Here is a 17,278-nt window from a genome sequence, read left to right as displayed (position 1 = left end):
ACCGCTCCTGCCCCATCCATATTCCCCCGCGCACACAGTTTGAAGAAACGTGCCATTTTGATCCAAGACGCAACATCCCTTAATGTGTTTGTGAACAGATGCGCAAACTGCAGCAGCAGGTGAGGATGTGGACAAGGAATGGCCTCCTCTTTTTAACCGTGAGCTTTCCCAGTGAGGCGAAGTTCAACTTTGGCCGCTGGGGTTTTCAATGTTCCTTTAAAATCCCCATCACCATTAGCTCTAGTGAAGCTGATTTGATTGTGTGAACATTATTCCTGAGGCTGCGGGTATAGACTTTCCCATCCAGCTGACTTTAGCATAAAAATAAAATTGAATCATAAGCAATGAAATTTTATCTCTTCAACTCTCCGTTCTCAACTGGAGTTAAAAATGCTCGATTTTACTCTTGCTCCCTAAATAGCATGAAGTCGACGAAATCGAAATTAACACGTCTCCAAGATGATTAGGTCACAAATAGATTTTATTAAATTTACTTGCTTGGTGTCCCTTCTTCCTTCACAATATAGTGGATGCGGTTTTGCTTATTATTAAATTATGGTAATAGAAAAGAGTGTTATATTTCGGTAGAAAACTACCAAAAGAAAAAAAAAAAGAAGGCAGTGCAAAATAATAACAAAATAACAAAAAGCAGGGGTTGCAACAATATCGATGCTGAGAATAAGGCTAAGTTCTTACAGATCAGTCCTTTCCTTCGGGCCAAGTTCTCTGCTACGTGCTTGTGCTCCGGACTGATTTAGGCTGGATAGTCTAACCCTGAGCAAGAGATCTGGTTGGAAGAACTGAGACTTGTCTGGGGACGCCTGCCGGAGTCAGCAGGGCTGTGTGGAGGCAGGCGAGGGAGGGGCATCGCAGGCCAGGCAGGTGCTGCACCAGGAACGGGTGTTTCTTTGTTGCTGTTGTTTGTTTGTTTTTGTCTTTTTAGGGCCTCACTTGAAGCATATGGAGGTTCCCAGGCTAGGGGTTGAATTGGAGTTGTAGCTGCCGGCCCACACCACAGCCACAGCAACGCAGGATCTGAGCCACGTCTGCAACCTACACCACAATACCACAACTCACGGCAACACCGGATCCTTAACCCAGTGAGCGAGGCCAGAGATCGAACCTGAGTCCTCGTGGATACTGTTGGGGTTCATAACCTGCTGAACTACGGCAGGAAATCCCCGTTTGTTTGTTTGTTTGTTTGTTTGGAAAGGGCGTTTTCAGGGAGGGCGAGGGACCTAGGAAGGCAGCGGGGTTTGGTGGGACAGGGCACGAAGACCAACGCAGGAAGGCTGGACAGTCTCGCAGCCTCCAGGTGGGCACCGTGGCCTCTGGCTGACACGGGATGACCTGGGTGCCCTGAACTGGGGACTTGGTGCAGATGTGGGCAGGCAGGAGCCAGTGAGACCTTTACTCAGGTGGGTGCCAGCAGGGGACCTGCCTGTCCCAGCATCTCAGGCAATGGCTGGGGACTGCGGAGGTGCCAGGGGCACGAGGGTGGGAGGTGAGAGGGACCTGCTGTGTTGAGCGACCTGAGCGGGGAAGGGGCTGAGCGGGTTTCATCAAGGCCACGTAGGGGAGACAGAGTAGGCTGGCAGCTCAGGTTGGCGCAGCTGCGGGGTAGGTTGCAGACGTGGCTCGGATCTGGCGTTGCTGAATGTAGGCCTGCAGCTGCAGCTCTGCTGCAGGTTGGCAGAACCTGCAGCTGCATGGAGTCTGTGCCTGCAGGGGCACTACCATCAGCGACCAGTCAGAGGTTGTTTGCAGGCTCGGAATGTTGTACTTTCCCGCAACTTTCCACATCTGAAACCAAACCAAACCAAACCAAACCAAACCGAACCCCAAAACAGAATTCCTACTCATGGTACAAACTGCTTTCTCTACTTTTTCTTTTTTAGATATTTTTATTTTATTTTATTTTAAATTTTGCTTGTGTGTGTTTGCTTTTTGCTTTCCTCATAAGAATCAAAAACACATGTCTGTTTTGAAACCTTCTGGAAACAACCCTGAAAGGCTGAGTGCATTTTAGGAAAATTGACCATTTCTGAAACTAAGATTGACGTGGGCCTTGTGGCCCCAATCCAGGTCGGGGGGGTGGGGGGCGTCTTGCCCTCTGAGTGCTCTTTAGACAACAGCCTTTCCGGAAAGCATTTTGAACTTCGGGTAAAATTGTGCCCATCCCAGTAGTTTAGAGTCAGGAGTCACCTCTGAGCCATCTGGGCCAATCGCCTTATGCCCTGGTCACAGAGAAGTTCTATGGTGGCCGCGGGGCAGTTCCTGCTGCGGGGCTGGTACCCAGCCCTCCTCTGATGCTGGCCCCAGTTGAGGGGTCTGTCCACTGTGCCGACTAAGACGAAGGGTGTGCAGATTCAGAATCCGGGGGGCCATGCAGCTTCCCACGGTCCCCCAGGCCTGTGATGAATGATCCTGGTGTGAGGTTAAGTGGAGTTTACTCTCGCGACTTTTCCAGGAAACGCTCCCATCCCTCATCTGATTTTCTCGCTTACCTCTTGGCTAATGAGGTAAACAATGGCCTCATTCGTTATGAGGCAGGAAGGGACTCGAGCTACTTCATAAATGACGTGCCTCACACTCCACGGGCCCTCCAGCCAAGACCCCCATCTTGGCTCTGCCATCGCGCTTCGAGCTGTTGTCTGTGCTCTTGGACTTGGGCTTTGCACCGGTTTTTCTCACATCACGGGCTCCACACTGAACTTCAGCTCTTCTCTGACAAGCGCCTTCCCTGCCCCAGCTCTCCGCAGCTTTCCAGCTGCCTGGGAGACCCAGGAATGCCTCCTTTAAATGCCCGACTGTCTGGGCCTGGTATTCGTCCATCTCTGAGCCAGTCACTCACAACAGTCTTCCAGACTCAGCTCCCTTCTACCCCCCGCTCCCTTCCCCATTGTCCCCCAGCCAGTGTCTTCCAGCTTGGACCTTGTTTTCTTTACGGGAGGAGAAATAATCTTTAAGTCTTTTAGTTATTTTTTGGCTGCACCGTGGCACGCAAAGGTTCCCGGGCCAGGGATGGAACACACACCACGGCAGCGACCGGAGCCACCGCAGCATCCACACCAGATCCTTAACTGCCGCGCCGCCAGGGAACGCATAGATCATTTACAAGCTAAAGGTAGAACACGGTGCCCCGGTACAGTCCACCTGCAGGTCACCTTCTCTTCCCTCTCCGTGGCGACCAGACCTGGGGGCTCGCCTCAGAGGCCTCTCCTCTCTGCGTTTCGTCTTTTTCACCCTCTCAGTTTCCACCGTTCCTCGAATTTCACCGGAGCTGTCTGCATTCGGTTTCTTAAAAATGTTAAACTCCTCTCTTGTCAAGGCCTCACCCTGCTTCTTCTGCCTGGGGTACTCTGCATCCCAGGCCGCCAGGTCTGAATTTAAACGGTACCTCCCCTCCCACCCCAGAGCTAGCTCTACCCCGTCCCGACACTGTAAACATTCCACATTCTTTATAGGATGTTTTCATAACACCCCACTGCTTCCTTCACAATGCTCATCACCTCTGTGACTCTCCAATCATCTGGGGACTTATGCGTGTAATACATGTGTCCTCATGAGCCTGAAGGTGCATGCATTTACCACCACATGTATACCCAGCCCAGTGCCTGATAACAGCAGCCACTCGATGGATAGATGGATGGATGGAAGGAGGTGTGGACAGAGAAACACGGAGGGGATTTTAGAATATCTACAGAAAAAAAATTTAGATCATCCAAAGGAAATCAAACTTAATCAACTGGAAAGCAAGAGAAAGTTAACACACCTCGGTGCAATTCATCTAGATTTATCTATGTTCTTTAAGAATTATCTTGTATTTTATTTTGGTGGCAACTAAAAATTGCTTCTTGGATGCTCAATATTTTTTTGAGGAATAGTGTAAAAAACCCAAGGGCACAATTACTTTAAAAACATTTTTTTTTTTAAATAAGGCTCTGCAGGTGCTGCTTTGGGCATGTAATATAAGCAGGCAGGACCTTCCATCCCTGGGCTGACACTGGAGAGACGCATTTGTTGCACAAAGCCGGTTTCCGTCTCTCCCAGCCTCGTGCGCAGTGGGCGCGTGGACGCCCCATCTCCCCGGGGAGCTGTCACTCGCACATTATCGCACCAGCCTCCGTTCAGATCCCTATCGCCTACTTAGGCTTGCCATGTTTTCATCTCTTCCTTAGACAATTTTTTCTTCCCGTGGATGATACAGTAAAGGTCACATCTTCAGGCACCTTACCTCTCACACTGAAGTGTGAATTTGTCGTGGTGGATTAGATGAATCAAAATGGCCTTAGAAGAAACATCTCGATGGGTGCTTCCCAAGCTCAAATAATTCCTGTCACTTTTTATAGAGACACTGCTTTCTGTAGTCTGTTCTCACATGCTGTTTTCATATAACTCATACAGTCAAAAATGCATTTATCCCAACGTTAGCTGCCTTGAATTGAAGCTGCTGTTTAAATTTCTACCTAAGCAGTCAAGGTGAGGAGTAGAAAAGTACCATCAGAAATGGAAGCAGAGGAGGTTTAAACCGTTTGTTTTCAGTAAAACGAAATATTCAGAGCACTCTCACATTCTGAGACATTTAAAATCGTACATTTGGGAAATTTAATAAAAACTTATTGGGATAATGGGTGGCATTCTGAACTTAAAAACTGATATCTAAAGAATTTACCAAGAGAGTTTCCATTGTGGCTCAAGGTTAATGAACCTGACTAGTATCCATGAGGATGCAGGTTTGATCCCTGGCCTCACTCAGTGGGTTAAAGATCCGGCATTGCCATGGGCTTGTGGTGGAGGTTGCAGACGTGGCTCAGATCCCGAGTTGCTGTGGCTGTGGTGTAGGCCAGCAGCTGCAGTTCCCCAGCCTGGGAACTTCCATATGCCACAAATGTGGCCCTAAGCAGCAAGAATTTATATATGTAAAGAGTTTACCAAGAATTTATCCAAATGCATGGCTATCTTGAAGCATTTCCATTTTATTCCTTGGATCCTCACCCACTTCCTTTATCAAAAAAAGAAAAAAAAAATTAACAGTAGGATAATATATGAAAAACAACTTGAAAGATGTTTCCAAATATTTCTCTGTTGTGGCAAGACACATAGAATTTTATATTTACATTTTATTTCAGCATTTGAAAGTGTTTTCTTTTTTAAAATAAAATTATCTTCTTCCTACTTCAAATGTAATTGATATTCATTATCGAAATAAGGGAAGTACTTATAAAAATTGGGTAAAATCCCCTCCTATATGTATCTATTCCCTCAAAAAAATGGGACCAGAGAGTCATAAATTTTATAGGTTTTCACTTAAAAAGGGGACATTTCCTATGCTTAAAGTCTTTCTCAATGACTTGAAAATTTATATTCCACACTTTAAGAAGCAATTAGCTTCTTTCCAATTTCTTCTTTTTTATGTAAAAAATGAGGAGGTAAACACCTCTGTATCTGTAGCTTTAAACACATGTTTAACTAGTTCCCCATGAAAACTCCTGAAAATAAAATTGTTTGGGTAAGAGCATTCATATTTTTTAAGAAATGTGGTATACCTAGCCTGGTTGCCCTCTGGAAACGCATGTTTCACTCCCGCGAATGAGACTGCCCCAATTTTCTATCAACCTCATCGCTAATGGGAATAACTTCTCAAAACCATGATGGTTTGATGGGAGAAAAAATTGAAAAGAAAATGTTATTTAAAATGTTGGTACTTTTTCTTTTGTGAGATGATTGGCTTTTTGCATGTCATCTATTAGTCGTCTGTGTTATTTGCCCTTTTGTTTTTGCAGCGTGGATGTTGACAAAAAGCAAGAACACTTTCAATGTTCTCATTCCTCACCTTTTCCCTCTGACGGCACTAATATCTAAGAAAGTGCATGAAGCTTCAGCTGGAGTCCCCACAGAGAAGTTGGTACTAGACATACCCTGCGGAAATAAACAGACATAAAAACAGAGGAACTTTAGGACAGAACTGGGGTCAGTCCTTGAGTGTTCTCAAGTAGGGCTATGGTGTTTGAGAGAAGCTTTCTCCCTGAGGGCATCTTTCAACCTCTCCTTGACACCCACAGAGCCCCAGCTTTGGGAGCCATTTCACTGGATAGGGTGACCAGAGGATGCAGATGGGTCACTGGATAGGGTGACCAGAGGATGCAGCTAAGTGATTGTGATTTGTGTGTGTGGGGTGGGGGGGGGCACTAGAAATGAAGCACCTCAGAGAGGGACCACGAAAAATCCTAGAGTTCTTTTAGGGTCTTTGGCCAACTCAAAGGCTGCACATGAACAGGTAAAAATTCCAGAAACCTGGCAGCAGACAGCTGCCGGGAGGCTGAGACCCTGAGCCCCGACTGGCTCTCAGCCTCAGGAAGGTGGTAGAAGGCGCCTTGCGGGACTGGAGAAACCACTGGACTGACACGCAGGAAAAGCTGTCGCTCAGGAGTTGGGCTATAAGCAAATCTTTGGTGCTGTGATTTCAGGGTAAAGGCAAAACTAAAACAAACTCACGGCAAGAAAGCCTGAAACTAAGCTTCGAGGGGCCAAGGTGACCTGTTGGTGATCTAACTGAAGACAAAACGAAACCTACTGTTCCCCTCAGGAAAAATGAACAAACAAACAAAAACGCGAGCATCTACAACGTTTCAACCACAGAATCTTAAACATGATCAGAAATCACTAGACTGGGAATTTCCACTGTGGCTCGGTGGAGATGCACCTGACTAGTACCCATGAGGATGTGGGTTTGATCCTTGGCCTCGCTCAGTGGGTCGAGGATTTGGTGTTGCTGTGAGCCGTGGCCAGCAACTAGCTCCAGTTCAACCCCTAGCTTGGGAATTCTACATGCTGCACGTGTGGCTGCAAAAAAATAAATAAATGAAAAATTAAAAAAACAGAAATCATTAGACAATGAAGCAGGAAAAAGCGTTTGATTATGAACAGACAAAATAACGAACAGAAGCAGACCCAAGATGGTCCAGATATTGGGGTAGACACAGACAAAAGCTTCAAAACAACTGTAATTCACATTTAAGATGATAAAGAAAAATATGGAAAAATGGATGAAAAGATGAGTAATATCAAAAGAGCATTAAAATATATAAAATGAGTCAGATGGGAACTTTAGAACTATCAAAACTCAGTGGAGAAATTTAGCAGGAGACCGGACACAGGAGAAAACAGAATTTATGAATACAAAGGTAAATCAGTATGACACATCTAAGTTGAAACACTGAAAGTTAAAAGAAATAACATCATGAAAACAGCCTATGGGGGATACACAACACGGGCAACTGGTCTACCATACACAGAATCAGATTTTGTCAGGGGGCCGGGAGGGCAGTGATGGGAGGTAGAAAGAGATATATTTACAAGTTTTCTATTGGTTTTTCTTTTGTCGTCGTTTGTCTAGTTGACTCTTTCTGAGAATATTTCATCTCTACACACGTGGCATCTGGGATAATCCGTGTCATTGTGGAGTAGAGGGGTCACTTCCTGTCATCCTAGGATGTATTCTTCCCTTGAACAAGCTCAGCTGTGTGGGCCTCCTAGCAGCTGCCTTGCCCACACTCAGAGACCTTTTTCCTTCAGCTGCAGGAAGCTGCTTTTCAGACAGCTCCCATTAATAAACTGGTCCGAGAAAATTTCCAAAATTGCCCCACATTTAATATCAGACATAATTTAAATTAGTGAAGATGTTTCTCTGTAAAATTGAGACCAGGTTAGATTTTCACGTTCCTGGCTTCTTGCTGCGCTGCTCAACTGCTGTTTGTCTTCCCTTGGTGTATTCTGAGCTTTCTCCCCTTAGGTCAAATATCACCAACATGATATCTGTGCTCTTCCTACAAACAAAACCCACTTTTTGTGTCAGCTGATTCATAGCCCATTTCCTTAGAGACACAATAATTAGTTCATACACAATACAGTTGGCTTTCCATATCCATGGGTTTTGTATCTGCATTTAAACCAACTGAAGATCAAAAATATTTGAGGGAAAACATTCCATAAAGTTCCAAAAAGCAAAATTTAAATTTGTCCTTTGCTGGTAGCTATTTATACGGCATTTATATTGCATTTACAACTAGTTAGGTAGCTTTCACATTGTATTAGATGTTTTAAGTCATCTGCAGATGATATAAAGTATAGGGGGGAGTTGCCTGGGTTATATGCAAATACTATGCCATTTTATATAAATGCCTGGATCTGCAGATTTTGGTATCCATTGGGGTTGTGGAACCCATCCCCCCTTGGATACCAGGGCACACCTGTAACCATCTTGCTCAAATAATGCTATTACATGCTTACATTATGAGAGTGCTGTGCTGTAGTCAAGAAAAGGCTCCAATTAAATTCCACATAAATTTCTCATCTACCAAGTTTTCTTTAAACAGGTCTTTGATAGACCACTCTTAGTAAATGCCTGTTTGTTCTGCTGCAAATATTCTGCTAACGTCTCAGAATCAAAATGGTCTGCCATGGGGAAGAGTTTTCTGCCTTCGCCCAGCAGGAGTCTTTGTGAGCAGTGATGACTGCTTCTTTTCCCAGTCCTGGTGGTGGTCACATGACCTGAGCTCAGCCAGTGAGATGCCCTCCTGTGACCCCGAGCCAGAGGTGCCCAGGCTGAGGAAGAGCTGAGGCCGTTCATCCCACAGATGCAGGTGGTCCAGGCACATCCCACCACCAGGCTATGGCTGGAGTTCCTGCATCCCAGGCCCATGGAACCTGGTGCAGTCTCTGCACCAAGTCCCACTAATTTTACTATAAAATGCCTTTGCTTACTTTGAACATTCAAGCTCTGTTATTTGCCAACAAGAACCCATAGAAGACGAATTCCAAGGAGTCCCCCTTGAGGCGGTCAGAACCCACAATGCAATGGTGTCTTAGGACAAGTATCCCTGAGCTTACTGTCCAGTGAAGTTTGAAATTAGTATCTGCATGGTTATTACATTAGAAAGAAAACATCAAATTAGGTTTGTTTTAACTTATTTGGTCTTGATTAACCCCTTGATTGGTTGTATGTATGTAATAACAACATAGAATTTAAGAAATGGGGAGTAACCAGATCTTACCATCTATAACTTGCCAGGTTCATAGTAAACCCACCACTGTGTAATCTTACTGTATGTTGTTTTTCTTTTTTTGAAACTGGGCAAATATTTCGTGTCTCTGTTTATCTGGCCCTTTTAATTTTTCTATTATTTCTCTAATATTTTAGAAAATCTGTGACTTTGAAACAAACAAGAAAATGAAAAAAAAAACTGCCTATAATTTATTTCCCTGAGTATCATCTTGGACTAACAAATTTATCTCAAAATGCTTCTTTGTTCTGCCTTTCCAGATTGAACACTGTAAGTTTTCGCAGAAAGGCTGGGCGTCCAGAGGAAGCAGATCATGTAGGAATTCTCAGTTCCATTTCTATTTCCCAAGCAGTGGCTCTTCTTATCCTTTTGTTTTTGTTCAAATGTGGTTTTTAGACTTCTTTTTATTAACTTTAGCATTTTCTTAAGAGTGGATCTCATCCTTTCACCTGTAACCACCTTACAATCAAAAAAGGCTTCCAAAACAACAAATTATTGCTAAAAATCTAGGAATATGTTTCACACTAAACAGGTTCATCATTTATGCTAAAAGAATCCTTTGGATTAGAAAGGAATCTTGTGCTCAGATAAAGGAAGGAAATAGAAATAGGATTTTATCCTGGGTGGAGGTGGGGTCACCCCAGCTTGCAGCCTTCCGGCTCTTAGAATGGAAATATGGATGGAAATTGGTGTTGTTTTATTGAGTTTTCCTGCTAAATAAAATCGTATCAACAAGTAGTTTTTCTGTTCTGAATTTTGTGGTTTAGCAATCTTTGGTGCCAGAATTATGTGTCTTTAAGAGCATACTCATATATGCTATTACTAATTTGTGAAATAGTAAAGGTAATTGTAACCCATTTAAAAGGGAAAAGCCATAGTAGTTCCACTTATTAGTATATTTTTAGTGCTTTAAAGCAATAATTGAATAAGTGTGCACAGCAATGGAAAAGTATTGTCTCACAAACAAGCCAGAGCCTCACTCTGCATCGAGATGCCATTGTTTATATGGTTTTTTCTTGGACACTCTGTTAAATGCTTTCTTTCTGCCCTTGGATGAAATATCTAGTAGACTCCTAAAAGAAACTGAAGGAAATAGTTACATCCCTTTGAGATTTTATGAGGCTGTGACCTACGTTACAGACCCAGAGCAGAATTTTCAGAAAAACTCTCTCATCGACATGCACCGTGGTTACTGAAGTACAGCTGTATAACCTTGACACCTGAAACATTTATGCCTAAATAAGCTCAATAGGAATTTCCTCAGGGAGTGCTTTAAAGTAAATACAAAGTAAGTAGACGTAACAGAGAAAGAGGACTCTACATAAGCAAAGAGCAGCAGGTGTCTTAAATATCTACAGCCAAAGAGGGAACAGGTCCCATACCAGACACGTTGTGAAGTCACCCCTAACAAGTAATTAAATTAAATCTACGGAACTGAAGGATTGATTCCTCAGGGAGATTCCTGCTTCTAATAGTGAGAGCAGTTTTGCCCTTGGGCCCTCTGACGTGTGTGATTCTTGGCAACATCACCTACTTTTCAGACATCATATTTTTTTTTTTTTTTTTGGTTGCACCTGCTGTACCCAAAGCACATGGAAGTTCCCGGGCCAGGGCTTGAATCCCAGCCTCAGCAGAACCTCGAGCCACAGAGACAACATGGATCCTTAACCCACTGAGTCCCCAGGGAACTCCTTGGTTACTCCTTCAGTTTTTTTTGTTTTTTTGTTTTTTTTTCTGGCCATATTTTGCTGTAGTGAAATTTTAACTCTAATCATGTGGTATTGAAGAATGTGTGACATTCTCTTCCCTGGGGGAAGGGTGGGAAAAGCCCGCCTCCAACTAGGAAGGATCGGTCAAGCTGGAGACAGGGTCTGCCATGGGCAGAGTGACAGCCATTCTGCAGAGTCCACCCAACAGCCCACACAAAGCACATTATTGGAACTGTATGACACCCCATGGCTGATTCAGCCCTAAATGCCGCAGAGAAGGGTCCAGTTAGGGAACAAAATGACAAAGTCACCACCCCTTCTGTTTGACTCTGCAGACTCAAGAGGAAAATTGAGAATGATATACATGGGTCAGCCTTTGAGAATAAATTTTGAGGAAAAGCAAAGGATCTGAGTGAAGGAAGTGGATATTACAAGACCAAAGTCCTGCAAGAGTCAGAATATTTACAGTGAAATCACTGCCTTGTGGATGATATAGAAAAAGTCTAGATTTTTATATTCAAAATTCATTGTTATATGCACAGTACAAATCTCTGCATGATCTATTTTAAAACAGCAGTATTCTCTAAAATTGCAACTGACCTGACCTCCTAAGGCAGCAGTGGAATTTTCCTTCCAATCCATGGCCATTTTTCAGCAGCAGGTCCTGATGGGCCACCTTGGGGGCGGGGGGGAGAAAAATAAAGAGAGAACAAATCTTGCATCCACAGAAAATAAGTGGAGGATTGGGGTGGAAAGAGAAATGAGAAAGAAAAGGTGAGTGGTACCCGAGCAAAGTCTCTGAGCTCCAGCGGCCCCTACAGGGTGGGGTTGGGCAGGAATCCGGGTGAGAGCTGGGGGAGGCAGAGTGCACAGAGAGGTGAGTCTAGGCAAGGGTGAAACAGAAGCTTCATTAGGGTCAGAAACCGGGAGAGACCTGTCCTAATTTTGGGCAGAAAATGCATTTCCCATTAGACAGAGATGAGGGATTTTGACCTTATTAGGTGGGAAAATAGTTTCCACTGTTCATAGCAGCACTCTTTACAATAGCCAAGGTGTGGAAGCAACCAAAGCGTCCATTGACAGAGGAATAGATAAAGAAGATGTGGTACATATATACAATGGAATACGACTCAGCCGTAAGAAAGAATGGACTAATGGCATTTGCAGCTACATGGATGGGCCTTGAGATTCTCCTACTAAGAATGTCAGCCAGAGAAAGACACACAACATATGATATCACTTATATGTGGAAGCTGAAAACTGATACAAATGAACTTATATACAAAACAGAAATGGACTCACAGACAAAGAAAACTAATTTTATGGTTATCAAAGGGGAAAGGAAGGGAGGGATGCATCGAAGTTGGGATCAAGATACACACACGACTCTGTGCAAAACAGATAAGCAACAGGGACCTACCGTACAGCACAGGGAACGACACTCAGTATTTTGCAATAACCTAAAAGGGAAAATAATCTGAAAAAATATTGAGTGCCATTCCCTGTGCTTTACAGTAGGTCCCTGTTGCTTATCTATTTTATATAGAGTAGCACAAGTATCCAGCAAAGTGATTCAGATGTATATATATGTGTGTGTGTGTGCATGTGTCACTTTGCTGTACATTTGAAACTAATACAACACTACAAATCATCTATATTTTGATTAAAAGATAATAAAATTGGAAAAATATCACATAGACACAGCGGATGTAGAGGGAAATATTTAATCACAGACAAGTCAGTACAATCGTGAATTTACAGGGTTGGCTTGTGAAATTTCTAAAATAGAGTAACAATGGATCTTCATGCCCTTTCAGCTCATCCAAGTTTACTGTGTTGAGCCTTCAGAGCAATCTTGGGGAATATACTAGATTTACTTCCAAATGTGAGATTAAAAAAAAAGAAAAAGATCAGTGATGACACATGCGAAGTCCTTTCCCAAATTTAATGCAATGACAGGAGGAATCCTGGATTTTCTTCGTGCACAATGTGGTGGAGCATCCACCAGGCTCACTGCTTGGTTTTATTCCATTTTTAATTTTTATTTATGTATTTATTTATTTTTGGCCATGCCTGAGGTGTATGGAAGTTCCCAAGCCAGGGACTGAATCTGAGCCACAGCAGTGATAATCCCAAATCCTTAACCGCCAGGCCACCAGGGAACTTCGCAGGCCTCCACTACTTTAGACACTAGGCCTCAACAACCTGAATTTCACACATGCTTTCCAATAGAGCAGCCTTGGTTACATTTGGTGGTTGTGCCAGAATGTTCTCATAAACCACATACTCATCTACAGAGAGGGACACCGACCATGTGATGAAAGGGCCAATGATCTTTAAAGGATAACAGCACATGGAAACACATCTAATAAAAATACATCTGTAATAAATTCAGTCTCTAACTTCATTTATTATAAAATTTATCTCTGCATCTTGATGAAATGATTTGAAAATTCAGCTTGTGGGAGTTCCCGTCATGATGCAGAGGAAACGAATCCAACTAGTACCCATGAGGATGCAGGTTTGATCCCTGGCCTCGCTCAGTGGGGTAGGGATCTGGCATTGCCGTGAGCTGTGGTGTAGGCGGCAGAGGTGGCTCAGATCCCCCACTGCTGTGGCTGTGGTGTAGGCCGGTGGTTGCTGCTCTGATTCGACCCCTAGCCTGGGAACCTCCATATGCTTCTGGTACAACCCTAGAAAGACAAAAAAGAGAAAAAAAAGAAAATTAAACTTGTAATCATAAAATGTCATTGTAGATGAACTGAGATAAAAGACTGTGTCTGTCTGTCTACAGTGTCCAAAAAAGAGAGAATCTGTCTCTAATTTTCAAAAGTCACTTGGCCTGCTGCCTTTTCTTCATCCCGCCTGAGTCATAGTTAAAGATGCCATCTTTTCTCTCCGGCTATCGATACCGGGCGTGAATCAATACACTGAGGAAGCCTCCATCCGTTTCTTCACAACAAATATTTTCACGGCTTTTCAAAGTCAGTTGAGCAGCAGATTTAAGAAAATGATATTCCTCGGCATGACCTTTCTCGGGTTTAGCAAGAATATCCCACCTGCATTTCCAGCAAGGTGTATTGATGCTTGCAGTGATTTTGCATTTTTTTCTACTGACAGGTGATTACTTTTTATTAACCTATTTTATAAGTTCTCCATTTAGGGAAATAAGATGGATTTTGCAGCTGCCCGCGTGGGACAGCGCCTTATCCCCAGCTTTAATACCGTCATCTACGAGCTGGGTAACGTGCAGGTGACACGTGGGCTCTAATGTATGATAAGAACCTAATGTCACACACGCTGAATTCACGGAAAGTGACTTTGCACAGACCCCTTAGACCTAGGGCTCCGGCCACACTGCAGAGGGATTCTTTGATCTTTGGATGTGGAAAGAAAGTCAGAGGAGTTTGTTTGCAAATAAAAGGAACCGCAGATCAGCATGGGTGGACCTAGAGATGATCATAGTAGGAGACGTAAAAGCCAAAGACAAATATTGTCCGGGATCATTTACAGGTGGAATCTTAACAACATTAAAAATATGCAAATGAACTGATTTACAAAGCAGAAGGAGACCTCAGGACACGGAGTTTCCGAAGTGACGGGAGGGATGAACGAGGAGTTTGGGATTAACAGACACACAGTCCTCCATGTGAAATAGATAAGCAACCAAAACAGGGAGGACACTGCACTAACCTTTAAGGGAGAAGAATCTGAACCGGAATATATATGCAACCAAGTCACTTTGCCGTACACCTGAAACTAACACAATACTGTGAATCAGCTCGCTTCAATTTTTTTTTGAAGAGTTACAGGAGATCGTGTCATCCACGCTCGATCTTTTAACCAAGTAAAATGGAGACACATACTTGGAAGGAGAAAAAAGCAGCACAGAGGGGTGGCATTTAGTTACCCTGAATCCTGCAATGACAAGCCCTCAGGATTACGGTAACGCCGTTTCTCAGACAGCGTCGACATCGGCTCGCACGCTGCCTTTTATCAAAGGTTCTCACGTGCTAACTCGGAAATCCAAACCACATCACCGCCACCTCCGCGGGCTGCTGGGTGAGACACTGCAGATTAAGTGCCTTTCCCCGAGGCCAAGGAAGAGGCCGAAGGCGCCTTGGGAGAGGGCAGCCACCTTGCTCGGCGTCCCCCTGGTTCTGCCTGTGGCCTGGTTCCTGGGCAATCACGTGTTCACGCGGCAGTGACCTGCAGTCGCTTTGTCATGGGTGGATATGGAAAAGCTGGATTCTGAAATGACCCATTTTTACAGATGCATAGAACTTCACTGTAGAGTTATAGGCACAATTCCATTTCTTTTTTTTTTTTTTTTTTTTCCTTTTTAGGACTGTACCCTCGGCATATAGAAGTTACCAGGCTAGGGGTCAAATCAGAGCTGCAGCTGCCAGCCTACACCACAAGCACAGCAATGCCGGATCCTTAACCCACTGAGCAAGGCCAGGGATCAAACCCACATCCTCATGGATACTAGTTGGATTTGTTTCCTCTGAGCCACAGGGGAACTCCAGTAAACCCAATTATATGTGCATTTGAACATCTGCTTTTTTAGCGGCTTTCATAACAGACAAATTTTCCAAAAAATTAAATACAATTAAGTATAATCAACTTTCGAGCATGCCTCCATTCAGTGACATTTCTGAATCCATTGTGTTCTCAGATATTTGAAGCCCTAGGGACAGATTTGGCTCTGCCAGGCTGGTTTACCCCTGGAGGGCAGGCGCCAATCCTGACAGACCCTAGAATGGCAATAGACCTAACAACCATCTACTTGATGAGTTAATCCGTCTTTGTTTTTCATCACAGTATCTGAAACACTAAGCTGAAACTGTGGTTCAGTTATGTTACTCATGTTTATCGTATAAAACCCATGTCATAAGTGAAGTGGGATTCGGCGACCGTATCTTGCATTCATAGTTCCTGGGACAATTAGGTGAATTCTGATTGATTTTTGATCGTTGTTTTAATTTATTGTGCCTATGTTTTATGTAAAGGGTTTTGGTTATTTTTTGGAGGAGTTTTTCTGACACAGAATATACATAAATAGACATCCAGGAATTAATTTCTCAAAGAATAGAATTAAAATAGATATTTAATATATTTAACTATAAAGATACAACCAATAGTAGTCATGGTTACATGAATCAGCCTTATATCCTTAATATGGAATATTATACATCCAGTAAAAGGAAGGCTTTAAGTAGTTTTAATATCACAGCAGTGGGATCATAATAAAATATTAAATGGCAAAAAAACTACACATAGCATGATTCAAAATCCATTTTGAAAATAAATTTTATGTAAAAAGAGAGCGAGAAGAATATCCCTAAAATGTCAATACCTCCTATAAGTAAAATGAATATTTGTCTTATAATTGAGTATTTCTAAAGTTCCAGCAATGAGCATTTAAAAGTGGAAGCAATATTAATATTCTATGGACAAATCAAAATTAGTTTGATTTCCACTTACCCCTTGCTAATGAAATTACATGCGAGAATTTTCTGGAGCTTCGTGTTTGCTCTGAAGTCATCCTTATTAATTCAATTTTTTGTTTCTAAGAAAGCTGTACAATGAAGGGAGATTTAAATATCTTTGACAGGACAGCCAATTGTACGAAGGACTTGAGGTCCATGCTTCTTGCATTTAAAATATTATTAATATACCTTTTATTAAGACCGATTGTTACGCTTATAGAAGCGTCATGACAATAAGCTGTACTCTTCCCAGCTTTATTGAGATGTAATCATTGTATAACGTCATGCAACTTAAGGTACACGGTGTATTGGTCAATGACTTGGGGAAACAAGGACAGGTTATCCCACCCAAAGGGTTACCATGGCTACGTCATCAACTGCGGGTGGAGGACAAGTCAGTTACATGCGATCGCTGCCCGCAGCCGCTATACAGACATACTCCAATGCTGCAGATGTCTGTTGAGGAGACAGGAAGAGGAGTTCGATGCAGTGGTGACATCTTGAATGCATTTTCCCTCGGGTGGTGTATTTGCAAGATCTGGGTGGGAGGCAGAGAGCACCAGGTGCTGGGTAAGTTGAGGACAATGACCACATAGAGTTGTGGGTAGCATGCAGGGGACCAGGGGCATCTGATGCCCAGTCAGGGCATGAGGATCAGAGCAGGAGCCTGTTCGGGCCCACCCTCTGCTGAGTGAGAGCACAGCCGCGGGCACACGGGGCGTGAAGCGGTCCCCCACCCCACGCCTCTGACTCCTGCCTGTCTCCTTCAGGGGCCTGAGCAGCTGGAGCTGGTCCCCTCAGAGTAGGTGGAAAGTGGGCCCAAGCCCAACAGGCATGCACGTGAGGACAAGTCAATGGGGCCAATACCGCAGTCACATTTGCAGGAAAGTTTCTTTCTTCCCCAAACGCAGCCCTGGGAAAGTCGATGACTCCATCACCTGGGGGCCCTGGGCCGGGGGGTTCTATCCTCTGTGTTCAGCCAGAAGAAAGAGAAAGAGATTCTGTGACCAAG

Source organism: Sus scrofa, chromosome 16 (assembly GCF_000003025.6).
Source record: "Sus scrofa isolate TJ Tabasco breed Duroc chromosome 16, Sscrofa11.1, whole genome shotgun sequence".
NCBI classification, from domain to species: Eukaryota; Metazoa; Chordata; class Mammalia; order Artiodactyla; family Suidae; genus Sus; species Sus scrofa.
The sequence above is the reverse complement of the archived record's forward strand: the minus strand, read 5'-3'. Positions refer to the sequence as shown.